The following is a 26,511-nucleotide window of genomic DNA, read 5'->3' on the forward strand; positions in this document are numbered from 1 at the left end:
ACAAAGCGCAAGTCCCAAAACAGGCAGAAACAGAGCTGTGCCCAGGAACAAAGACCTGATACTCCACCATCATAATGGTGTTCACGGCACAGATACACTTTAGACTTTAAGCACATATAACCATTCTGATGTATACAAATAAGCCTGAACTGCAAACAAAGCCCATGTGTGGATTACAATATAAATCCAATCATCATAAACAGAAGCACTGGGATTCAATCTTTTAATGTCACCACCCAAAAAGAAAGCATTTAACCATCTTCCAGTGAATAGCAGAACTTGGAGCACTTTCTAGCCTGGAAAAGGAGAGAATATACCAAAGGTAAAATAAACATTCAGCCCAGGTCCTGATCGGCCAGGACTCATGGTGCTTTCTCTCTCAGAAAGTGTTGTAAGTTCCAGAGTCCTGTCTTCACTGGCAATGTAGTAGAGGATGGCCTGCCTGCTTACACTACTCCCTGCCACATCAGCTAATCACAGCATTCTATCTTACACTACTGAAGAGGGTTGCTCAGTAGTAAGGAGGAGGAGTTAAATGCTTCCTAAATAATTAAAAGTCTCTGAGGGGTAGCCATAGTCGTCTGTAACTTTAAAAACAAGTAGTCCTGTAGCACCATAGGGTACGTCTACACTACAACGCTAATTCGAACTAACTTAGTTAATTAAATATCCCGCGCTTCATTAACATGATCTCGCCGGCGCGCTAGTTCGAATCACGGCTGATTCGAACCAGGAAGTGCGCGCCGGGACGTGTTAGTTCGGACTAAAGCCCTTAGTCCGAACTAACGTTACTCCTCAAAAAATGAGGCTCAAAAAATGAGGAGTAACGTTAGTTCGGACTAAGGGCTTTAGTCCGAACTAACGCGTCCCGGCGCGCACTTCCTGGTTCGAATCAGCCGTGATTCGAACTAGCGCGCCGCGAGATCATGTTAATGAAGCGCGGGATATTTTAATCCACGCTTCATTAACTACTTCGGTCGTCTCCATTTGCATCCCTACTCCGAACTAGGGATGCAGTGTAGACGTACCCTTAGTGTTTAAGGTGCCACAGGACTTTTTGCTGTTTTTGCAGATTATTAGGACTCTTTAAGAAAGAGATAGCAAATAAGACAGAAAATATATTGCCTCTGTATAAATCCATGGTATGCCCACACCTTGAATACTGCAAGCAGTTCTGGTAGCCCCATTTCCAAAAATTATATTGGAATTGGAAAAGGTTCAGAAAAGGGCAACAAAAATGATTAGGTGTATGGAACAGAGATTAAGAAGACTGGGACTTTTTAGCTTGGAAAAGAAATGACTAAGGAGAGAGATGATAGAACACTGTAAAATCATTACTGATGTGTAGAAAGTAAATAAGGAAATGTAATTTACTTCTCATAACACAAGAACTAGGGGCCACCAAATAAAATGAATAGGCATCAGGTTTAAAAACAAACAAAAAGGAAGTATTGCTTCACACAACACACAGTAACCCTTTAGAACTTTTCACCAGAAGATGTTTTGCAGCCAAGACCATAACAGCCATCAAAAAAGAGCTAGAGAAATTCATGCAGAACAGGTCCATCAACGGCTATTAACCAAGACGGGCAGGAAGAAAGTCCTTAGCCTTTGTTTGCCAGGAGCTTGGAATGGGCAACAGGGAACGGATCACTTGATCATCACCTGTTCTGTTGATTCCCTCTGGGACACCAGGCATTGTCACTGTCAGAAGACAAGATACAGGGCTAGATGGACCATTGTTGGCAATATGGCCATTCTTACATCAGTTCCATGTAGTCATCAATCCAAACGGCAGGCTACCCCAGGCTAACACTGTCAAATCCAAACATTTGGCATTTAAACAAAGAACTGCATCCCAAGTATTAGTGTTAGGTCTCACAAAGCAACGGAGAGATTAAACCCTTTGGAACTTGGTTTAACAAAGAAATGCCAGCACAGCCTTAATTGCAACAGCAGAGTCCCAAGGTTGCAAGATAGTCCTGTCAACCTTCAGACTTTTTAACCAGCTGAGCAGTAATTTTTACTTGCTTAACAAAAAATAGAGAAACTACCCCCCCTTCCCCAGCCCCACGTCAGGATACCAGCCTGAATGTTTTCACGTACGCCCACATTTGTCTCTCTGTGCTCTACATTACAGAAACATTTCTTTTTTGCTCTCTTTATTCGCTGTGTTCCAAAGCTTTTCTGACAACAGTGAATTAAATTCCCAGTACTGAGTTAATACATGTAGTCAACTCATAGGCAATCATCAATCCCACGTAAAATCATGAGCCTTTTATAGAAGTCTTAAGAAGTGTCAGAATGAAAAGGATCAGAGCAAGTCTATTGTACTAAGGGTGACATTCCCTTCCCCTCCACCCCCGGACTGCCCAGACACTTTTGCTCTATTGAAGGCCCACAAAAAACTTTAATGTGCATTATAAACCATGCCACAGTGAAGATGACATTTCACATCCCACACTGGGAAAGCCGCGTGCACCCCCACAGGCATTCTCTGGGTTGCTATGTGAATTGTGATGCTCCCCAGCAGGAACCTAAAGGCACCTCACCACCCATCTGCCCTTAGAGTGAGTCAGTCTTGTCGGCGTCTACTGTGGATCAGCTCCCTCAACCACCAGCCTCTGGCACCAGAAAGCACTGACTTCCAGGCCTCCATATAGATTAACAAAAGGGGTACATCAACTCCCAAGACCTTGGTGCATTCCCTGTGAAGTCCAGCCTCTTATCCACTGAATAGTCACAGTGTTATCAGGCCTGCTGTTCCCAAAGGAACAGGACATACCTGCTTGTAAGACTGAACTCAGGAACTTCACTTTTGCTTACCAGCATTTGGACACATTCACCATTAAAACCAGAAAAACTATTTCCAAAGAACAGAGATTCCAGTGACAGTGAGTCGGAAAACTAGAAACAAAGGGTTGCATTATAAAGCCCAAATCATAACCTCCATTCTAGATACTAAACTTAGTTTAGAACAGCAGTGCCCACACTTTTCCAGTCCCTCCTCCCCCCGCCAAGGCAGAAATGGAATCTGTCCATACACCCACACTGTCAGAACTTCCTCAGCAGCAAAGTTTGAGCTGAAGGTAGAGTTGGTGTCAGAACAGAGGAACGGAGTGGAGGAAGAGGTAGAGTTGGTCTGGGGGCAGAGGAAAGGGGGACAGAGCTAGCTTGAGATCTGAGAGGAGCTGTGGCTATGGGTGGAGCTGGGTTGGGGGCAGAATGGGGTTTGAGGTATAAAAGGTCTGGGGGTGGAGCAAGGCTGAAAGCATGGCATTCCCTTCCCAGCCTCCATGGTGGCTGGCCTGGGACTGGAGGCAGAGTGGGACTAGGGTCTGAATGAGGTTGGGGAAGGAGCGAGGCTAGAGATGGAGCTAGTTTATGGGCAGAGTGGTGCTGGAAGCATGACACTCCTGCCCCAGCTCCCATGGAGGCTAACTCAGGCTCCACTATATACTCCTCCAAAATGTTCCTCCTTACCCCCACAGGGAGGCATGCCCCATTTTTGAGGGACCACTGACTTCAAAGTTCTCCACTTGTCTGAAGAAGTTTAACTCACCCAACATTCTCCACCAAGCCTGGCTGAGAGATCCCACGTTCATGAAGAAAGCTTGCTGTTCATGGGTTCCTAGGTAAAGGATGACAAGGTGTTTGTTGTCTTTGCCCCCTCTCTTCCGCCTCCTCTCTTCCCCCCACCAGAAACATACTTTGGCAAACCTTTAATGTGCACCTCCCTCCTCACTGTTCACTTCTCACAATCCTTCTACCATTCGATTCTGATTGGTGAGAGGAGACCCACTGTGAAACAGACCATACCTAATTTACATGTAAATACCGCCCACTAGATGAGCATCTCTTGTGTGACAGAAAATGTATTTTTTACCTTTGCTGGGGACAGGTCCCAAGACAGACTTTAAGGACTGACATAACTCCTTCTTCAACATTCATTATTAGGTGATCATACCGATGACCAGTCTGACATGGGCTTTTACTTCAGCTCCCATGACACATTTGGGTGAACTAGAATGTACATGCCTGACCTCAAAGCAACCCCTTTGCATTCCTTCTGCACATCTTGCCAGTTGGCACTCATGAGTTCCTGGTGGCATATATTAACAGCATACACAGCAATAATAAACAGGAACATATGGGCAGACTGGCTGAGTAATGATCAGTGTGGGAGCCAGCACTCTGAAGCTCATAATTTTTCATGCTTCTAAAAACTGAATCACAACGTTGCAGTAACAGTAGGTGTGACACTTCCTCAGAGCATCCAGAAGTGTACGTCACCTTGTTGACCATCTGTCTCAATGAGATGAGATTTGTTAGTGCTATGCTAGGTGACAGCTCCTTGCCACCCAAGTTTATTAGCCAGACAAACTCCATGAGAGTCTACCAGGCCAAACCTCCCAGGTTAATCCTTGATGTGTTTCAGCTCTCAAATGCCTTGGAACACAGAAACATCAAGTCCCCTGTCTCCGAAGAGACAGAATACACACCAGCCTAGCAGCTCAGCAGAGGGTGCACACCTCACTTTAGTATAACAGCACAGAGATGAATTTATAATAAAATAAGAACTTGTTTATTCATAAAAAACAGAGCTTCAAGTGATACTAAGAAGAGATAACAGAAGCAGAAAAGCATTACAAAACAAAGCAACACACACTTCTAAGATTCTACTTAGCAGGTTTTCTAAGACTACATCTAGCCTACAATGTTTTATTGGAAAAGGGTACACAAATTGTGTTCCACAATTTGCGTACGTTTTTCCGATAGTTCTGTCAGAAGAGGCTTTTCTGAAGTTTGGCCAGTGTACCTTGGGCCAAATTTTGGAAAAACCTCCTCTTTCGGAAGAGCCCTTCTTCCTCATGGAATGAGAAAGACAGGACTTCTGAAAGACCGTGTCTGCTCTTCTGAAAAAAAAGCAGAAGACCAGACACGTTCCCTGGACACGGCAGAGTTTCTCCAGTACCCCGGAAAAACCCCATAGTCCAGACGTAGCCTTACACAGCTTTCTCCTCTATAGTCACGTTTCTGCATTACCATCCCACATAGTTTGGGATCCACCGTTCATAGATGCAAACAACACTGGCCTTTCTGTTCCCTCGGTGATGGATAACAAAGGGCCTCTCTCTCTTTATTCTCACAGTCCAGCAACCCTTTAAAATGTATTCCTGCAAAGTGCATCCCAAATGAAGTTCTTTTCCCTTCTATTTGTGTTCCTGGGAGCTGACGCCATGCAGTTTCCTCATCCTCCTCAGATGACTTTTACCTTAGACACGAACTGCCTACTATCTTTTGACATAACCCTGCCCAATTGATTTTGGCAAAACTGCAAACAGGCAAAGCAACATTGCTTTGTCTAGGAAGAATTTCTTTCTTAAATCTGCCCCCAAAACATATTTTAAGAACATATTTCCAGAACACACATATAATTTTTACCCACCTCCATCAATACATCATGCAACGATACTAATGACTAATGTCTCCACAGATTGTATTGGCTATTACACACAGTTCTCTACCTATATAATCAGTAAAATGTAGTGAATGTTTCAGACCTGATGAGAGTTTACAGAACCATGGGCCATTTGCCACTGAGGGGCTGTGAGGGTTACATGGGAAATTATGGGTGGCATTTACATTTAAAGTGTAATGTTTTATAATTTTCTCCACAGTGAGAGAAAACTCAGCAGTATCTGAGCAGATTCACATCAAAATAATCAAAAAGAAAACTTTCCTGCCATAAGAGAGATTTCTCCAAAAAGGTAGTCTTTACAGAAACATCTGAAAATGCAGGTCTAGAATGAAAGTCTAATTTCAGCCTTAATTAAAGCTAAGGGATTACATAAAAGATTTTGGGGAAAAAAGCAGTGATGTTAACATATGAGCCCCATCAATTACTACTCAGCAGGAAAATTAGCCCATATATTATTGAAACAGTCTAATTTGGGAGTGACTCAGGTGATTGGTAGTGGACTCTTCTAAGTCAGGCATTCAGTCTCATGAACAAAAGTCATGGCCATCAGCACCAATTCTTCCCTAAGATAACTCAGGCAGTTAGTTACTCACACTCTTAGGCTATGTCTAGACTGCGAGCCTCTTTCGAAAGAGGCTCTTTCGAAAGCATCTTTCGAAAGAGCCTCTTTCGAAAGAGAGCGTCTAGACTGCACGGAGAAATTTCGAAAAAGCGGCTTGCTTTTTCGAAAGAAAGCATCCAGTGAGTCTGGATGCTCTCTTTCGAAGAAGCCCTATTTACATTGAAGAACGCCTTCTTTCGAAAGAGGAACTTTCGAAAGAAGGCGTTCTTCCTCGTAAATTGAGGTTTACCGCCATCGAAAGAAAAGCCGCGTTCTTTCGAATTAATTTCGAAAGAACGCGGCTTGAGTCTGGACGCAGGGGAAGTTTTTTCGGGAAAAGGCTACTTTTCCCGAAAAAACCCCTGAGTCTGGACACAGCCTTAGCGACTTTCAAAAGTTTCCCCATAGTGTTGGGAAAAAGGGAATCCTAAGCTATTGAAGTTGCTGAAGAGTTAGATCTCCACCCTGCAAGGAAACGTATCCTACATAGTAAGTGTTGGACAGAGTATTGCCTTACCATGCCTTAACTTTAAATCAGAAAGGTGGTAGGGCAATCCCTACTGCCACCAGGTACTCTCCTTCAGAGACTTCATTCTCCGATACCTCTGACATTGCACTATCCCAGCAGTGTCCTTGGTGTGAGCTGCATGGTAACAAGGTACAGAAAATGACTCCAATTAAGAGGTGTGAATGTCATTCCACTCCCACTGCTTTCTTCCAGGTCAGTAAGAAGGCAGCTGAAAAAGACTGGCACAGCAAGTTAAGGATAATTCAGATTTAATTTGCTCCCTGTCATCTCTGGTTTTTTTAGAGGCTTTAACAGTTTAATTTAAACATTAGTAAGCGCTGTCTATATTACCAAGACATAATGTATTTCAGGTCTGGACAGTTGCTTGGCACAAAATAATAACATCTCATATTTATATGGTGCCTTTCGTCCTGAAGGCTTTCAAAAGTGCCTTAACAACCACATACATACAGGAATCACTTCATCCATTCTTGAAGGGCATCCACTCTCAGATGGGAGGCCTCATATACAACTTAAGCAATTTAGGCAGGTAGAATATAATTTTCCAAAACAATTTAGCCAAGATTCCGAGTTAGTTTCTTTACTCTTGCAGCAACTTCCACGATCAAAAGTGATCAGGGATTCAGTATGCCTATTCAAAGGATAGAACTTGTGTGGGCCCAGTTCCCCACTGCCGCCCCAAACACCATGCTGGGGCATCTATTAATTTTGAGAGAAGAGCGTGCCATCTGGTGTGCCTTAGATTTTCCTCAGCTGTCTCCCGCCCAGTTACAGCCACTAGGCCTGCCACTGCTTAGCTTTCTACTCTGGTGACAGCCTATGGGTGCAAGCCCCAAAGGAAAAAAAACGTGTAGTGGAATAACCAGTTGGATTTCTCACTTAATAATTTGCTCCTAAAGAATATATGCACAAAATCCTTAATACAGACTAAGGTCTTGACCCAAGACTCACAGTTGATGAAGAGACTCTCACGGACTTGGGATGAGGCGCTAACTGAATATATCTTGATGTTCCAGCATTAGTATAACCAGATCCCAGTTTTCCAACTAAAGACTTTGGATGACCAGCCTCACAACTGTGGGATGAGTAACCATTCAGGTTTGAATGAGGATCAAACTGTACACTACACCAGGCAGGACAGCTTAAGATATACCATCCAATTGCGCAAAATTAGGGATGTTAAATATCGCTTAACTGAATAGTCGATTAACTTCCTGAATTCGTATCGGTTACTTGATGTGATGGATAGGAGGAGTCCTGGCCAGTACCTGGTGACTAAAGGGTTACACTCAAGTAGCTAGCAAGGGGGTTGGCAAGAGGCCTGAAGAACCAATTGAGATAGAGTGTTGAAATTTGAAATGGATAGAGATACATTGCCCCCTGCCACTCTGGGCTGCTGCCTTTGGAATAGAGGCAGGAGCGTGGGAGTGCCAGGTGGGAGCTGGTCCATGAGGGGAGCCAATTTAAAAACCAGCTCCCCTCGCGAACCTGCTGCCTGTCGTCCCATACTGCTGCTCTCTGATACAGAGGCAGCAGTGGGTACCAGAAGCCTCTGTCTGCGGCGGGTGGGGGGGGGGGGGAGTCTGAGCTCCCAGGCCCAGCGCAAGCCAGAACTGAGCCAGGCTACCTGCCCGCCCGAGTCCTACTACACTTTAAATGCAGAGCCACAGCAGGGGTAGGTCATGGACCTGTCGCAAGCCATTACTGAGCCAGGCTGCTGGTCAGCCTGCTAAAAAATGTATTGAGGGGGGAAGAAATGCAAATAGTCTATAACATTAACTGACTATACAATTACAGTAATTCCTCATTCAACACTATAGATATGTTTCAGAAAATGATCGTGTTAAGTGAAAATGTGTTATGTGGGGTCAATTTTCCCATTGAAAATAATGGAAAAGGTGGGGGTTGTGTTTCAAGCAGTGGTGTCTGTTGGAACTGGGACATAAAGTTGGGGGAAAAGGAGGACTGGGTTACAGCAGGGAAGGGAGCTGTTTGGCTCTGAGGAAGGGAAGAGAAGGAGAGGAGAGGAGAGGAGAGGGGAGGGGGATTGGGTTGGGAGTATGCCCCCGTGACAGGTCTGCTGGGACCCGCACTACAGGCAAGGGAGAGTCAGCGGAGAATGGTGCAGCGAGCGGCGAACCCTCCGCCGCTTTGCAGGGAGGCAGGGGAAGTCCCGCACAGCCGCTGGCAACAGGCCGGCTGGGGAAATCATGTTATCCCGGGGACAGTCATGTAATTCAAAAAACATTCCCTAAAAAAAAATCGTGCTATCACGAAAACGTGTTAAGCGGGCACGTGTTAAATGAGAAATTACTGTACATCCCTACACAAAATGCGTAGCTGTATTCAGCTTACCTTAAGCTGAACCAACACAGCGTCTACACTGTGGGAGGCTGGCAGGAGAGCTCGATTTGGGAGTCTACACTAGACCCGCTAAATCAAACACTAAAAGATCAACCTCTGAAGGGTCAATCTTCTCTGTAGTTTAGACAAGCCCTGAGTGAGCGGTACACCAATCACAAGAGTAGTCCCTTACACGCACCTGTAAGCCATGAATGATAGGGGTGGGTTCTGGAAACTGAATGGGATCTGTTTATATTATCCAGATATTTCTGTTTCGTTAAGGTAGAGTTCACTGCATAAGAGCTTCTGTTGGATCCTCCATATTCCTAGACATTGGCAGCAATCAAACATCACTGCTTGGGCACATTTTTGTGATTTTGATCCAAAGAGTAAGAGAAGTAGCAGAAAGTGGGTGGGTGGAGAATGAATGTGTCAAATTTAATAAAGATTCTCTCTATTTTCTATCTAGCTCATTATCATCTATGTTCATCATTTATTAAAAGCCTTTCATTTATTAAAAAGTCTTTAAAGTTTAGTTTAATAACCTGCAATCATTTTTATTATTATTATTTTGTAAATGAAGCACTGTAGGGCTCAATTTAAATTTAATATCTTCTCTGATGCTCCCCTCCAAGGTTGGCTGTTCCTCAGGTTCCTCCAGCAAGACTGCTCAGCCCCCACAACCTAGAACTTCTTTTCCTTGAGAGCGGCTCCCTATTCCCTTATATCTAGATGATAAAAAAAGGGATGATTTCATTAATCCTGTCTCTTCCTGAGGGCATTGTGGGATTTTTTTTAAGTAAGAGTTTAAATCTCAAAATGGAATGTGTGTATGTGAAGGGTAATAAATGTGATGGAATTGATGCTTATGGGGAAAGCTATGGTAGCAAATCAGAAATCCTAGAGAAAAAAGACTAGAACCCTACACAGTCAGCTACAAAGACACAAGCCTCTACCACTGAAGCTAAAGGAGAATTCCTACAGGAATTTATGGCAGCAGATTTCATATCCCCCTCAGTGAGGGGAACCACTAAGTGGGTATTATCTGTCATACGCACAAAAGGTTGGACATTACAAGACCTGGATCCAAACCAGAATGAAAAAATAAAACAAAAGCCAAATTAGAATTGGAAATGGGTCCTAAGAGCTTAATCTGAAAGTTTGAACCTATTCAAATCTGGCTTTGGTTTTGGCTCATCTGTAATTAAAATGATGTACAATCTTGCTTGCTGAGACAGCCAACAATCTCTGCTGTTTCTGAGATCTGGCTTTCATTAATTTCATTAACATCTTCAATACATCCTTTGCTTGTTCTCATGCTAAAGAGCAAGCAAAATAACAGCACACCACGAACTAGTTTAGCTTTGTCTTCATGAGGAAGCAGATACAGACCTGACTTAGGGGCACACAGACCTATTGCACTGAAGATGCTTGGGAAGGAAGTTGTACTAGTGTGGAAATCCCCAGCTTGGGGGAAAATACATTTTTTTAAAAAAATCAGTGCTTTTTGAGAGCTGCATAATGAGTACAAGAATCTATTATTATTTGCAGTTCTTGGCTCAGGGAAACACCCAACAGTCAGGATTCTTATCTAATCTTCCCAGCAATCTGTATTCTGAAAAACGTGGGTGGGATATCTTGTGAGAATTTAGCCTTATTCTCATGAGATTTCCAGCACTTTGCACTGTTTCCAGCAGATTTCCAGTGAAGGCAGAAATATGGAGAGCCAAATTCACTATTGGCATTAAATGAGTGTATTATGTGGCATTTTGTGTATCCTCTGGTATTTTGCATTTAAAGCCATTGCTCTAATATGAAAATGCAGAAGCAGAGTGAAAATGAAAAACGGGGGGGGGGGGGGGGGGGGGGAGAGAATGGATGTTACCTAATTTTTTTTTATATATAACTAGTGGCTCGGGGTCCTGAAATTTGGAGCAAACATTTAAGAAAACTTCTTATTGTATATAAACTCCTTCGCCCAGCCTTATCTGTTGACTGGTACTACAAAACAAGTTACCCATAGACTTAGCTAGATGGCACTAAAGCATGTTTATGCTTGGAATGCGACTGTTTGGAGTGCAATATTTGTTGCTGGTTAGAAGTTCCTGGAATAACCAACTATTCAGCTTTGTGATAATGTTGATATTTTTTCCTATTTGGAGGAAATGATACTGCTTTCACTTACAGGTTTTTAGCAACAAGAGAAGAAGGTGCTTTTGAAGTGCTGTTATCTGACTTTAAATCCACATAGCGATTTAAAACTAAAAGAAGAGTGGGAAAAAATGGCTTAGAAAATTTTGTCTTAGAAAGAACAAGATGGTAAGCCCTCTCTTTTTGCATGAGAATTAGTTTTAATTAAACCATTCCCCCCAATCATACCCTTCCCATAAAATTTAACATCACCTAACAATTCTCATCAAATGCAAATTTTCTCCAGTGATTTATCTGTGCAATTGTGACTGGGGAGAAAGCACACAAAGCTTTTTAAAGCTGAAGATGGAGGTAAATGGTGGGTCAGAATATGCAAAACAAGGCAAAGGAGGGGGGAGGAAAGGACAAACACTTTCCTTGGCTGGGAAGTTATTGAATGCTTAGAGCTAAAGAGACCTAGCAACTTGGAAATTCCTACAAGTGACCCACTGATTCAGCCCCATTTCCACTTTAAAAGTCTCTTCCACGTTAATGGATGAAAAAGTTTCAGAGGTAGGTGGATTAGATTTGTGGTTTAAAAGATCTCAGCAGAAAATCAGCTCCAAGGTAAGTGGAGTTTTGCAACTGGACAGACCCTGTGTGTTCCACACTTGTGCAGAGCACTGGGAATGAGGTCATCGCTTAGGAATGTGTGTGCGGTTGGATGGCCGTGAAAAGAGCCGCTCAGTTACCAAAGCTGTGTGCTGAATATTCACACCACACGCACAATCATTTTTCTTGTTAAGTGCTTAGAAGAATGGGAACATTACAAATGCAGTATCTTTTTTTGGCTACAAGTTTAGCTACTATAAAAAGATACTAAAAGAGTCTCTCCCTCCGCTCCCAAAGCGGATCTGGATATACAGGGTTTGAGAAGGAAGTAACTGAAGAACAAAGAAAATAATTTTCAAATCTACAAGCGGATTTGCCAAACAATAAGAGATTTACAAAATTATGATGTAACAAAACCATAACAAGCATTTTAAAATTTGGCTGCATGAAAACAGATCTACTCCCATTATGTGGCTGGGTCATATCTGCTGACATTATATTAACCAAAGCAAGCATTTACTTGTTAAGACTGTAGTCAATACAGCCATGGGAAAGCAAACTAGGTTCTAATATCAACAGAGCTGTCAAGTCAATTTCTGGTTGCGGAATCTCTCCTACTGGCAATGCAATTAAGACAAACAAAAAGAACACAGCATGATTTTCCAATGCCAAATAGTGTTTGTGGTGCTGGTAGTTCCAAAGGTAATCTTCTGCCTAAGATACTCAGCAAAGTTGTTATAAAAAAAAGCATTAATTGCCTGACCCAAATAAGGATGTTGAATATCGGTGAATTCAATAGTCGATTAACCTCATGAATTCTTATCAGTTACTTGAGGCCAAGCAGCCAATGTGCTCTGGAAAATGCATGTAGTCTACAGCATTAACCTATAAGCTTTTGCTTATCAATTAATCAGTTAATCGACTACACTATTACATCCCTAGACCCAAAAGCACAGCAAAGTCAATGGAAAGGTTTCAATGAACTTTGGATCAGGCTCTAAAAGAACAAAATGCTGAAGGCCACAATATAATCAGAGTAGCTTTTCTAACTATTAGTTGCACTTTAGCAACAAAATTAGACAGATAATCTTCTCTTTGGGTTAGATCCAACTCCTGCTGAAATCAATGGGAATTTTTCCATTTATAATGTGTATTGGAAGGAGGTCACTTGTTCAGCTCTGTAGATTCAGTTTTACGCAATTTTCCCCAATGGGAGAAAGAAAATGACTCTGTATAAGAATAAATTCTAAACTGCTGATATCTACAAAAGAAAAAAGATCATTCACTCAACTGTATATCTCCTTTTAAAAACCTTAAATCCTCACATTTAAACTCAAAAAAACTATGCGAGACTCTAGAGTCAGAGGATATGTTTAAATACCAACTCATGTTCTCTTAAGGGAAACAACCAGTCCAACATGTATTTAGTTCTTCTATAATATATGGTTTACTAAAAGTAGGGGGTATCATCTTCAAATCGTTCATTACAGCTCTGAAGACTTACACTCCAAAGATTCATGTGTGTGTATATATGCTTGTAGAGCTGAAAAATCATTAAGCGTGTAAACTTCTACAGCTCGGCAACAGAAACCATGTTCCAAGAAAGCCACCTGTTCCATGCCAAATGGCCAAGATGCTAATCTGCTGTCTTCATTTTCCAAAGACACATCTAAAAATTTCCTCAATCTCGCTAATGTTACAAAACTGGTATAATTTTCTAAGACACAGAAATATGGCAATGATCCTCTCCTGTCCCCAGACATGTCAATGAGTTATTCCTATAACCACAGACTACCTGTAAGTTAAGGAAGCCCTTTTCCTTTTCACCAGTGAAGAAAAAGAGAGAACGAGGCCAAGTCTTAGTCTACACTTGCAATTGAACAATACAACTTTTATTGTTCAGATGCATAAACACCCACCCCCCAAACAACAAAAGTTTTGCCGTGGCAAGTGGAGCACTGTGCTGTAGACAAAATGAAAGCCGCTCACGGAGGGCAGAAGTATTTTGTCGGCAAAAGTGCCAACAAACAGCATTTATACGGACTTTTAGCAACGAGGCTGTTTTGACAGAGCATAAGCAACTTGCTGAAGGTTACACACTGAGCCAGCTCACCTACAGGTTTGAACTGCTCTTCAGCTTTGTCCCAAGCCCACATTCAGAATTTTTGTTTCTGATAAAAGTGACAAGAAGTCCTATAGCACCTTATAGATTAACAGATGTATTGGAGCATAAGCTTTTGTGGGCACACCCACTTCGTCAGATGCATGTCATATGACAAAGTGGGTCTTTGCCCACGAAAGCTTATGCTCCAATACATCTGTTAGTCTATAAGGTCCTACAGGACTCCTTGTCGCTTTTGCAAATCCAGACTAACACGACTAGCCCTCTGATTTTTGTTTCTGATGAGTCTCTAAGCACTAAGAAACAAGGTACGACACTTGGACCAAGAGGAGTCTCTTACCTTTTACCAGTAACGTTCTTTACATTATTTTAACAAGGTACGCCTTTGAATACCACTCCCACCCCTCCACACACACACATAGATATACCTGAGTTTGACCACAGCTAGAATCGCTACCCTCAACAGAGCGAATGCCCAAAATGCAGCATAATGGAATTAATCTCCAATATAAGTTAACAAGGTGATTAAAAACTTCCAAATGAAATGACATTTACAACTTCAAATCTGTGCCATACACGTCAAACTAGGGACTACATGTAACAAAACATATACTAAAAGTTATTTTCTTTTTAAATCTCTTCTCAAGTTTGTTTACTATCCTCTGATATTGGTGAAGTGATCCCTTATTAACATTTCATGTTATTACTGCTGTTCCATTAATGAGGGCTCAGGTACGCACACACGCACACATACAAAGACTCTGTAGTGTAGGCTCATAAATATGCTAAGGGTTAAAATCAGGTAACCTAATACTGTGTGCACTAGGGATGTAAGCAACTAGTCGAGTCTGTATGAGGCACCAAGGGGGGGCAGAGCAGGAGCTCGTGCTGGGGGGACCCCGGTTAAAAGCCATTCTCCCCAGCACTATCTTAGCAGAAGGTGGGGGCCACGGGAGGCAGAGGCGCAGTGAGGGAAACAGTGCCAGCGGGGGCAGAAGCAGGTTCCAACTGCTGTATCTCCCTTTGAAACGTACAAGAGCTGCCCATGAGTGCCTTCCTTATCAATTAATCGAGTAGTCGATGGAATTTCCGGCTCTTGTACGTTTCAAAGGGAGAGATACAGCTGTCGGAACCTGCTTCCATCAACTACTTAATTAGCTGATTAATTGAAATTTAACATCCCTAGTGTGTACTTCACAAGCGTTGCTGTGTTATAGCTAGCATTCAAAAAGTGCTGAGGAGTGGCTTTGCAGCATAAGTATCAGGTTTGATATACTGCATTCAAATCCCAGCAGAGTCGACTCAGCTTTATGTCATGCCATAGTAGAGGAGCTAAGTTCCATGTAGTTCATTGTGCAAATGTCTGTAGGGTAAAACCTTCAAAATTAGAGATTTCATGTGACCATGAAACATCTCAGCAGATGTTTCTGAAAAAGTAGGGATTTGGTGTCACTGACTGAAGTTCCCGTCCCTATGCAATTATGAACAATTGCTGGTGTCACCCCCGAGTGGTAGAGAAAGCAATTTTTGTTGTCAGTTGTTTGGGAGGTATTTTAGGATCCTCCTGGGAACCAAAGTAAAATCCTGGTACTAAGCATCCTTTTTATTTATATCAGCTCATTGTAACTCTCCTCTGAACTTCCACAAGACGTGGTGAACATACTCCTCAGGTCAAGCAAGACTTCTCTTACAGCAAATGCCATTGCTGTACTTGGGTTTTCAATTATTAATGTTTCACTTCTTGTCTTCCAAACTTCTTCAAAAGAGGAAAGTAGCAGCTCCTCTCTCCCTGTGAGCAAATAGCAAATCACATCACCATGTGTTGCTTCCCTGATTCATGAAAGGAAAGGTCCATTCATCACTGGAATGTCTTATCACACAAGCAGAAATGTTGTCTTCCAATATTTTTCTCTCTCTGACTAGCTACAACAAATCCTACCTACTTTTCAGTGCAGGGCAGAAGGCATCAGGCTAAGAGACAGATTTGTGGCTATACTTCCACTACCAGTGTCATCTACCAAGGAGCCAACTTGTTTTAAAATGAATTTTAATTTATTTCCTAGGAAAGCCCAAGCTTAGAAACAGCATTTGGTATGCCCTGAGGTCCTGCTCCAATGGTGATGAGAGAACTGTAGGCTTCATATTCCTTTTATGTGTTAACAGAAAAAATAATCTAAATTAGCCATTTTTCTGGTGCATTAAAAGTGGATTAATAAACCTGGATACCTTCAGGAAGATGAAATAAAATGAAACATAAAAAGAAGCCTATTTAACGACAGCACAGACTAGCCTAATAAACCTATTTCCTTGATAAGCAGACTCCAACTGTCAGCCTTTTATCATCTGCAAATATGCATAATGGATCTTCTCCATTTGCTTACAGTTTCAAACCTTCCCCCCTTCGATGATGGAGTATTTTTGCCCCAGTGCCTATAGCAACAATAATTTCTAGCAACCAACTCAGGTTCCCCCGTCAAACTGTGTCACTCCAGCCATGGGCTCATTGGAATCTACAAATGCTGCACGTGCACAGTGAAGAAATGTTCTTCAGTGCTTTTCTTCTCCCTTGTTTTCCTCCCTCTCAGGCAAACTGCCCCCGTGGATGTGGCATACATGCTGCTGTAACAAACACTGTACATTGAATCGTAGCCACTGTGAAAAGAAATTAGAGTAAAGTCTGTGTATTCTGCATTGCCATTCCCTACTGCAGCTGTTCATGTGAGGCAGCTTTGGAGGGCTATTAATTCCCATATTAATAGCTGGCCTTTTCCTCATTAATGAATCATTGGATCCTGAGTGTCTTTCAGTCCTGCTTTCCCACATCTCTTTCAATTCTTTCACGGTAAAGAGATAAAGTCATTATCTGGCAGAAAAGGACCCCCATATAATACATACTTGCAGACCTTTATCTAGCTTCGTGATTCAATTGCTCATTTTTTTTCTGCTGCGTAAACAAATCTTGTTCCCAAAAAAACCCAAAAATGTACAGCAAGTTCTAGGAAAACTGCTGAACTGGTTACTGCCTGCGTGCATTGTTGCTCTAAACCAGTTAGCCTCCAACAGGAAGGAATGATTCAACTGAGATTTTAAACTAGGTTAGCAAAAATATCTCAGCTATAGATTTAAGACAGCAAGGCTTCCGGGCATCTTTAATATAAGGGCACTAAGCAAAATGCAGAGTATCATACCCAGCCACGGAAACTAAAACACCACCAGCTTTCCAAGTTAGAATCTTTCAGGCACTTTGTTAAATTTCCTGTTTTATTTCTGGGATATTAGTTGGACAAATTTGCAGCTGATGCTTTTTAGAATTGTGCCACTGAGTTGATTCCATTTCATTAGTGTAAGTCAATAGCAACCCGACAGGAATCAATTGGCCAGATTCTCAAACCAGAAGTCTTTGCACCTGTTGCTTCTATCTTCACACTGAAAGATGCACATAAGGCTGCTATTTTGATTTGCATTAACAAACTTCCAACAAAATTGAAAGTTTAACTGGTAATTAAATCATCTGGCAGCCACTATAAGGCATTCTGATCCAGATTCACATTAGGGATGTGAAATTTTGATTAATTGGCTAATCGAATAGTCGATGCAATTTGCTAGCACTGGGGGGCTCTGAGGGCCAAGGCTTTTGGCAGACTTGAAATATTTCATTTGCATATTTGCATATTTATTTGCATAATGAATATGGAAATATGCAAATACAATTTTACCAGTCCACTAGGGATGTTAAGGACTAGTCGACTCCCCTCCCTCTCTATAAGATAGAAGCAGCATAGAGGGGGGGAAGGAGTACTTCAGAGTAGCAGCGCCGCACAGGTGAGCCAGGGATCAGCTGTGTACCACTGCCGCTTTGAAACCCCTAGGTGGCGTTTCAAAGGGGCAGCCGCTGCACAGTTGATACGCGGCTCAGCTGTGCAGCGCTGCCCCTTTAAAACACTGAAGCGTGCAGCCGCAGAATTTCCCTGGAACCTGGGATCAGCTGGGGATTTCACCAGGCATGCAGCACAGCACGGAGCCCGAGGTCAGCGTGGGACTCTTTCAAAGCAGGCACCCGTGTGCAGCCCAGAGTCAGCGGGGGCTCTTGTACATGTCAAAGGAGGAATGCGGAAGTGCCTATCGACTAGTCGAGCAGTCGATGGAAATTCCATCAACTACTCAACTTAATCACATTTTAACATCCCTACAGTCCACCAAAAGTTTGTGAATGGGTTTGCCGGTCCCCAGTATAAAAAAGGTTGGGAACCATTGCACAAGGCTGCCTTTAAAGGACCAGTCTCTAAAAGGTGAAAGTCGCTATCTGCTGAGGGGTCATGGTCATGATTGCTTGGCAATACATTAATTCACATGATCCATCTCCTATGGAGCTTGTCCCATCCATAAACTATGTTGTTCCCTCACACAACCCCTATCTGAAAACACTGAGGTAGAAAGTAAGCAGTAACATCAGGTACCTGCCCTCAGGACAGATTTGCCTTGGGAGGGGGCAAAGCGTGGACTGGTATAGGAAAGTATCAGGCACACCTCACTGAACCATCTTTGATGGATCTTGCTGAAGGTTTTGAGAGTTCATAAACTAAGGGGTTCTCTTTCCACCATCAGCAGTGTCAGGATGTTACACTGAGGTGTTTGGAAGCAGCTTCTTGTCTAAAGCTAGAACAAAAGGGATTATTCCCTTCATCTGGAGAGGAATACAGCCAGCCTCTTGGGCACATATTTGAAACCACAGGTAAGGCAATCAAACCCCTGGCTGAAATCACAAGACCAGGAAGAAAGCAAGTCTCTAAGATGTACTGCTCTGGAGAAAAGCTGCAATACAAGGTGAAGTATGGTGTAAGATCCGCATCAAACATTTGAGAGCTCACTGGCAGGAGGAGCAGCATGCCATCATGCACTGGGCACTGCACCACAAGTCAGCAGACCAGGTTCCTCATTTCTGACTCGGCTAGGACCAGCTGAGTCACCTTGGGCACCTCTCTTATTTCATCTGTAAAATGGGGTCACATCTAGGAGCTAAGTATGCTTATTCATAGTTCACAGCCTGACAGCTCCTACATGTCCTTATCCAGGCAACAATCCCCCTGAAATCGGCACTAGGTTTGCCTGCCTAAGAGTGCAATGTAACAATATTAAAAACAAAAGAAGAAATCGGGGGCCTTTCTGAGGCTCTCTAGATGGCTGCCAAATGCAGTCCTTATGTTTGCTGTCAGACCATCAAAAAAGGGAACCTCAGGCCTGTTACTCTTTCACAGCTGCAAATATTGCTCCACCACACGGGTCATAGGACTTGCTTTTGCTTCTCACATAACCAAAAAGCTCCCCTTTTAGGATTTCAGAGGGTTCTGATTGATGGGCGGGGGGATGGGCGCCGTTTCTGCTGCAGCTATTGTTTGGCTTCAACTTGGAAAGCATCTCGGCTTCTTTCTCCCCCACACTCCCACCTGGGGAATTCAGCTGTTTGCAGAGACACTTGAAAAGCTAAAAAGGAATTAAAAAAAAAAAAAAAAGTTGGCTGGTGCAGCCCAGAAATCAGAATTAAAGGCAAGCTCACACCTCGCCCCAGTGGCTGGAGGATTTGGAACCAACTCAGAGCTGTGGAAACAGAACATGGCTCTTTGTTAACAAAAATAAATAACTTCTCACTCTTCTCCTCCGGGGTATGTTTCTATGGCGGAATAAACCTCCACGGGGAGTTTATTATGTGTACATGAGAAGTGTGCCTCCTACTGAAAAACAGTAGGGGTGGTTTTCTCCTTGCTTGTCTCACTCGCGCCCTTCCGCCACCTCTTTATTTATCCCCCAGGTTCTCCCCACAGCCCCCAGTTCTGTAATAAACGAAGCAGCACAAAGGAACATTCAGGTAATTTTGATCCTAGCGGCACAAAATGACACAGCATTCCCCCTTCCTGAATAAACAATCAGTGTGTGGCCTAGGTTTCATTTGCAACTGTAAATGAAACAGGCCTACAACTGTGTTTATAATCCTCCTTAATTGAATTTCTGTGACAAAACCCAGACAAAATTATTGCTCTCAAGTTAGCAGCTTGCTCCAAGTAGCCAAGGGTTCCTGGAAAGCTTTTAGAAATACACGGCAGTCTGATACCATGCAGTAGTACTTTGGTGTCACTACATTTCCTGTTGTTGTTGTTGGCGGGTAGGGAGATACAGTGGTAAAGATGGAGGGGCAGGACTTTTTCACCATCAGGGCCAGCCTTAGTGTCTGACAGAGTCTAAACAAGAAAGAATGGAGGTAGCTGGGGAGGGGAAGAGCACCCTTAGTGATCTGGATTAAGGGAGAATCCACCCTTAGTGATTTTGTGCTATGTCCAAAGCATATGGACAGAGACATTCGATAAAAACATAAAACACTCTTGCTGGAAGGTTGCAATTCTACACGACTTCGTAGAATTCAGAACTATAACACACAAGGGCCCAAGCACAAAGAGACAGTACTAAAACGGAGGCACAACTGCTCTAGGCTTGTTCTCTGCAGATGAACTACAATCAGACATTTTCCTACCGAGTCCTGTAGCCCTCAAACAAGATCAGACACCACTGTGATTATCAACCCTTACCTTTTGTACAAAATGAGTGTAAAAGATTGTACTGGCTCTTTAAACTAGGGAGGGTTGGGGGAGAAAACCCCATCTCTGGATGCTGGGGTGAGTACAGCCTTAGAAAGGAACGGGTTGAAATGGGAAAAGAAGAGGCGGTTCCAGAGAGTTATCAATGACATGAGAAAATGCCAGGACTCTCTTATTTTAAAGCAGTTTTTCCCAAATGGCGTTCCGCGAAGTGAAAATAAGGGTTCCATGAGAAAATTCCATTACAATAACATTTTATGATTAAAAAAATAATTAATATTATGTGATCTGTGTTTTTAAATATGTGCAATTAAACTAAATGTTGATCTCATGACCCTGTTTAGCATTTGTCTATTACTATCCTTATTTATTTGTGGTCTGCTTTTTCAGCTCCATATATTAGACTGTTATTAGGGGTTCCGCAAAATTATTTCGAGTTTAAAAGGGTTCCGTGGCCAAATAAAATTGGGAAACACTGTTTTAAAGGGACCAGGATCAGATGTCCCATAGCACAGGAGGGGCCAGGGCTCCCCTCTCTCCTAGCCAATCAGGAGGAGGTATTAGAGGGAGAAGAATTTATATACCCCCTTCCCTCTCGGAACAGGATGCACCCCAAAAGAGGAAGGAAGGCAGTCCCTGAGAGCCAGACTTCTGCTGGGCAGAGTAAAGACTCCATAGTCAGCAGGAACATTGGAAATGGGTATCAATTATGGGGTTGCTAGGATGGACCGTGTGTTTGGGACACTGAGGACTATTTTGAATGACTCTGAGCTAATAACCCAATGTCAGGGGACAACTGATTCCTTAAAGGTCCCCAAAGAAAGGAGACAGACGAAGGGAGTTGTGGAAACGCCTCTGGTCACAAGAGAGAGGCCATAACAGTTCCTGAAAATAATTCCCAGAGCAGATCTTTTAAAAAAAAATCCAATTTTGCTTTAACAATTGTTAGCCTTGGAGAATCCGCCCCAACTCTTGATACATTGTTCTAATTGTTAATTAAAACTCGCTGTTAAAAATGTACACATTATTTCTTGTCTGAATTTGTCTAGCTTCAACTTTCAGCCACTGAATTGTGTGATAGCTTAGAATTTTAACAATTTTTCAGAATACTACTCTGGCCTCTCCTGGTACAGCTTCTGGAAAAGGGTAAAGGATAGGGATGTTAAAAATGTAGATTAATCAGCTAATCGAGTAGCTGATGGAATTTCCATCAACTGCTAGATTGGTTTATGGGGTTGGGAGCACTTGCTATCCTGGCTGCGCCTCTGCCTTTTAAATGCAGTAAGATCTACCTGTAGCTCTTACTGTATTTAAAAGGCAGAGGCACAATGGGAACCTGGGGAAAGTGGGGACTGCTGCGCCCCAGCACCGGCTTCTCTTCCCCCACTTGCTGCCTCTGATACAGAGGCAGCGGGGGAGGGAGGCGAAGTGACTAGTCAAGTAGTAACTCGACTACCCAATAAGCCTATGCTTATCGGGTGGTCGACTAGTTGCTTACATCCCTTCTAGAGACTGTCCTGCTTTTTGGAAGAGGAGCATCATTCGCAAGTCGCTGTGGTTAGAGAGGGAGACTCAGAGGCAGAGGAGACCCTCAAGAATAGGTTGTCTTGCTTATTCCTAAATATAGATCTATCCACAATGTAAAGGTTTCTCCTTCAAAACAACTCCCCTGGCAAATAGTTTAATCATTTCCTTAGAATAAAAAAAAATTGGTTTATGTAGCAAACATAGTTCTTTGTACAAAACAGAGCCTGAACAATAAATATAGTGGTTCTGTTAAAATATCTGCTTTGCTTATTAGAAATGCTGTTTCCGTCAAGGCCCCATTGCATCATTACAGCTGAATTGGAACAATAAATAAAGCCCCTTCTACTACTGAAAACCCATGCAAATTCTTCCTCCGGATTATGAAGGCATTTTTTTCAGAGGTGGCTTCAAAACTTCTGTGGAGACAGCTTCATGGTTGCAGTCACCAGCTTCTTGTACTGGGTGCAGTGATTTGGGAAGTGACACGCATACCACATTTAGCAATCGTTAGAACCCCTTCGCAGCTCTCTGCCTCTGCTGGCAACCGCAGCAAACTTGTGAAGTTGTGTATTACGGTTCAGAGACCATCATTAATATTTTACTTAGCACTCCCATTGACCTCGGGGGGATTCTGCCTGCAGACTGATAGCAAGCAGAGCCCTGGATGATTAAATTTGACAGGGAGGAGATGGAAACAAGTTAGCCCAAGTCAATGCAGTTTCCTAGGTTGCTCCCAAATCATCAGAGTGGCAGTTGCTCTTTTGAACTTAAGCTGAAGGAGAGACCCAAAATGGGTGGAAATGGATCAAGAGAAATGGAAGGGAAGAGCACTGGCTTTATAGTATCCTCCATGTGCAGTTGCAGGGGATGCGACTAGGCAGTGGTTCCTAATGCGGTTCCTGTGGGCGCCATGGCACCCAACAGGGCATTTATGTACGCCCGCCAAATAATTTGGGTTGGCCCCGCCCCCGGCACATGCACGGTGCCGGCCCCGGGTGCGTGGCACATGGGCGGCCCCTGCCCCAGGCGCGCGACGCATCCACGGTGGCGGCCCCTGCCCCAGGCGCGCAATACATGAGCGGTGCTGGCCCCGGATGCCTGGCAGCTCCGAAAGGTTGGGGACCACTAGACTAGAGAGTCTCTGCAGAAATCAAATGCCTCTCTGTTAATTTACTTCTACCATCCTCTAGGGATGTCAACATGTAGTCAACTTCATGATTAAGGTTAATCTTGTCAGCTACATTCACTCACCCCCTCCTTGCTGCCTCTGATCAGATGCAGTGAAGGGGCGGGGAGTGGGAGCCTGTGCCTGTGAGGAGCTGGCTTTATGCCGGCTCCCCACAAGCAATGGATCTGCCTGATCCCCCCACCCTCGCGCTATTGCCGCTGATAGAGAGAAAGCGAGGGGGGTGAAGGAGGCAGGCTGGAGCCAATACGCATGGGGAGCTAGCTTTTGAGCCGGCTCCCCACACATGTCGGCTTCATGGACCCATCTGCCGCCTCTTGCTTCCTCCTACAGAGGCAGCGAGGGAGCAGGCAGGAGACGGTGCTGAGGGGGGGAGGGGCGGGGAGCCACCTTAAAAGCCGGTTCCCTCCAGTCCCAGCTCTGCAGTGTCACCTGCCCTCTCCCCGCCACAGGGTGGAGTAAGACAGATGTACATAAAGTGGAGAAGAATGGAGTGGAGAAGAGCAGCATGGCTCATGGAGGAGAGGGGAAGGCCAGGCAGTAGCGTTCAGGAGCAAGGGACCTTGCAACACCACCTGACTGTCACCAGACCACTCCTCCTCGCCACCTGCTTTAGTGCCTAGAGTTTTCAGCAGACATTTCCACTCCTGCGGAGGCAGCAGGAGGGAACCATCAGGTCCTATCACCTCTCCTCAACATCTTCTCTGCTCAGAATTTGCTATTGCTTGCACTAACACCTGTTTTTCAGAGAGAGCTGCTTAGCCCAGGGGTCTTCTCTTGTAAATACCACCAACAAGCCACTTGTGGCTGTCTAGGTAACCTTTTAAAAACACCTTTCTATAGAGTATGGGCTCTGTTTTTCCCCAGGCCATGAGCAAGCTGCACTGAATACTGGAAGCAAAGGGAAACCAAAAGGCAAAATATTTATAGATATAAAAAATCAGAGCGGGAGACCAATGCCCTCAGGAGCAGGTGTAAGGGACAGATCTGGGGGTAAATCCATTGCTATGCTTTACCACTGCTGCAGCGAAAGGAAAGAGAAGGAAGAATGTTAAAGGGTGATGAAATGGTTTGAGAAAAAGCAATATATTTTTATGTACTTGTAAAATCCATTGGCAGTGAATTTTCTGGTTAATTGGTTTCATCTTATTAAACTAAAAACCTATTTGTAAAAGCCAGACCTTTCTGAGCACAAGTCTGATCCCTGCACCAAAAGCCAGTGCAGCATTTTGCAGACAGAAAGCTAAGCACCGCAAGCCAGGTTCTATTAGTCTAAAAGCACAGCATTTGCCACATAGAAGAGAAATGGAATGGAAAGCTTGATTTTTGTAAAACACACTGTGAAAATAATCTCGTTAATCCATTTCCCCCCAAATTGCAGGACTTTCTCTCAAACAAAGTCGGCTGAAGGAATCTTGATAAACATTTCAGTACAATAATTCGATGACATATAGATCAATCTTTTGGTATCTTTCCCTGCACATGTCACGTTCAATTTCTTCTCCCCATTAAGCTACTCTCGTTCATTAAATAGTTCCTCTGTCTAACTTGCCAAGGAACTGCCAATGGGCCCCTCATCTTACAGAAGAATAGGCCCAGTTTTACCAATGGGAAAGGGCCTCTAATGTACCATGGACAGAGTACAGTGAAGCATGGTAATTTGCCTGCGTTAATGATGCTGCTCCACACTGACCAGTGAAAACAAAATCTTTAACAGCTAAATGACACCCGGTTCTTCTTGTAACCTGTTGAATCTGAAAATGGGGGAAGCAAAAATCTGTGTCCCTTGGGAGGTGGAATCCAAGGGCTGAAATGTCCTTTTTTCGCAGGTATGGCTGGAAACAATGGAAAAAAAGAAAAAAACCTCACTGTTCAAACATGTCATTGAAATCAATGGACATTAAGGTTCTGGATAAATAAACAGATGTGTGTGTTCTCTTAATTTAGAGCAACTGTACCTTGATTTCCCCTTTGTTATCCAGCAAGGGCATCCATTCACAGGCTTCCAGCTTCCCAGTCATTGCCTCTCTTGGGTGAAGATCTGTGTCTCACACTCCCTTCTGACCAGCGTACAGCCAGGCTGCATAGCTCCCTGACTCCACTGTGTGTTTCCCAACAAAGGCAGTGTGCCTACCTTAAACAGACCTGCTTGCTGCTGCTTCTGAGACTGACAGAGTGATTACTACAAATATAAAAGTTACCACACTATTTTAAGCAAGCCTAATTGCTTAAGCATTACAGAGAAAATAAAAGAACCTACATTCATGCCAATAAGCTTGTCAGAGTTCACCCTATCATGGATTCTGGCAGGATCTATCTTTCCAAGTCTATCCTAAGGATTGGGGCGCTCCATGGACCAGCTGATCCTGTCCCTGGTCTAGATAAGGAAGAAATCCCTGAGTCCATCTAAACCCAGGTTGTCTATCCAAAAGTCTTTTCTTGGTCTATTGATTTCTGTAAAATCCACTTTGAGTATGTGCATTTCTCCCAGGGCGGGGGGTGACAACAGGGCTGATAAAGTTCATTGGCATATTCTTCCACTCAACTCTGCACTAATTAGGCCTCAATTGGAGTATTGTGTCCAATTCGGGCATCGCATTTCAGGAAAGATGTGGAGCAATTGGAGAAGGTTCAGAGAAGAGCCACGAAAATGATTAAAGGTCTAGAAAACAGGACCTATGAGGGAAGACTGACAGAATTGGGTTTGTTTAGTCTGGAAAAGAGAAGACTGACAGAACATGATAGCAGCTTTCAAGTATAAAAGACTGTTACAAGGAGGAAGGAGAAAAATGGTTCTCCTTAACTTCTGATGATAGTTCAAGCAGCAATGGGCTTAAATTGAAGCAAGGGAGGTTTAGTTTGGACATTAGGAAAAGCTTTCTGTTGGGGTAGTTAAGCACTGGAATAAATTGCCTAGGGAGACTGTAGAATTTCCACCACAGGAGATATTTAAGAGCAGGTTAGATAGACACTTGTTAGAGATGATCTAGACTATGCTCGGTCCTGAAAGGAGGGCAGGGGACTGGACTTAATAACTCCTCAAGGTCCCTTCCAGTTCTAGTGTTCTAGGATTCTATCATTATGAACCCATCCCTGAAGCTTTCCCAGTTCACCAAAGCACCTAACACACATGAATTCCAGCCTGAGTGCAAACTCGGAAGTGCGGAGAACCTTCAACCCATATTGCACAGTCCATATTTCTCATTATCAGGTTCTCCGGGCTGCTTGACAGTAAAAGACGACTTGATAGAGGCAATCTTTGAATGAAATCAGAGGAGAATTGCGGTCAGTGGGCCAAATTCTGCTCTCAGGGATGCCTGGGTAAATCCAGTATGACACCACTGACCTGGACGGAATTAATCTGATGTAAACCTCAAGAAGCTATGAGCTAA

At 43.4% G+C, this 26,511-nt stretch overlaps 1 protein-coding gene across 8 annotated transcripts in view; it reads right to left on the reverse strand.

Moving 5' to 3' along the window:
• SEMA5B (semaphorin 5B) overlaps positions 1-26,511 on the reverse strand; it is a 372,195-nt gene that overhangs the window by 208,223 nt on the left and 137,461 nt on the right. For 3 of the 8 annotated variants that reach the window (XM_075933119.1, XM_075933114.1, XM_075933118.1), the window contains exon 3: positions 3,563-3,631. The exons of the other annotated variants lie outside the window; for them this stretch is intronic. The gene's annotated coding sequence lies outside the window, so the exon portion shown is untranslated. The remainder of the gene's footprint in view (positions 1-3,562; positions 3,632-26,511) is intronic. 8 annotated transcript variants of the gene reach the window in all.

Source organism: Pelodiscus sinensis, chromosome 7 (assembly GCF_049634645.1).
Source record: "Pelodiscus sinensis isolate JC-2024 chromosome 7, ASM4963464v1, whole genome shotgun sequence".
NCBI classification, from domain to species: domain Eukaryota; kingdom Metazoa; phylum Chordata; order Testudines; family Trionychidae; genus Pelodiscus; species Pelodiscus sinensis.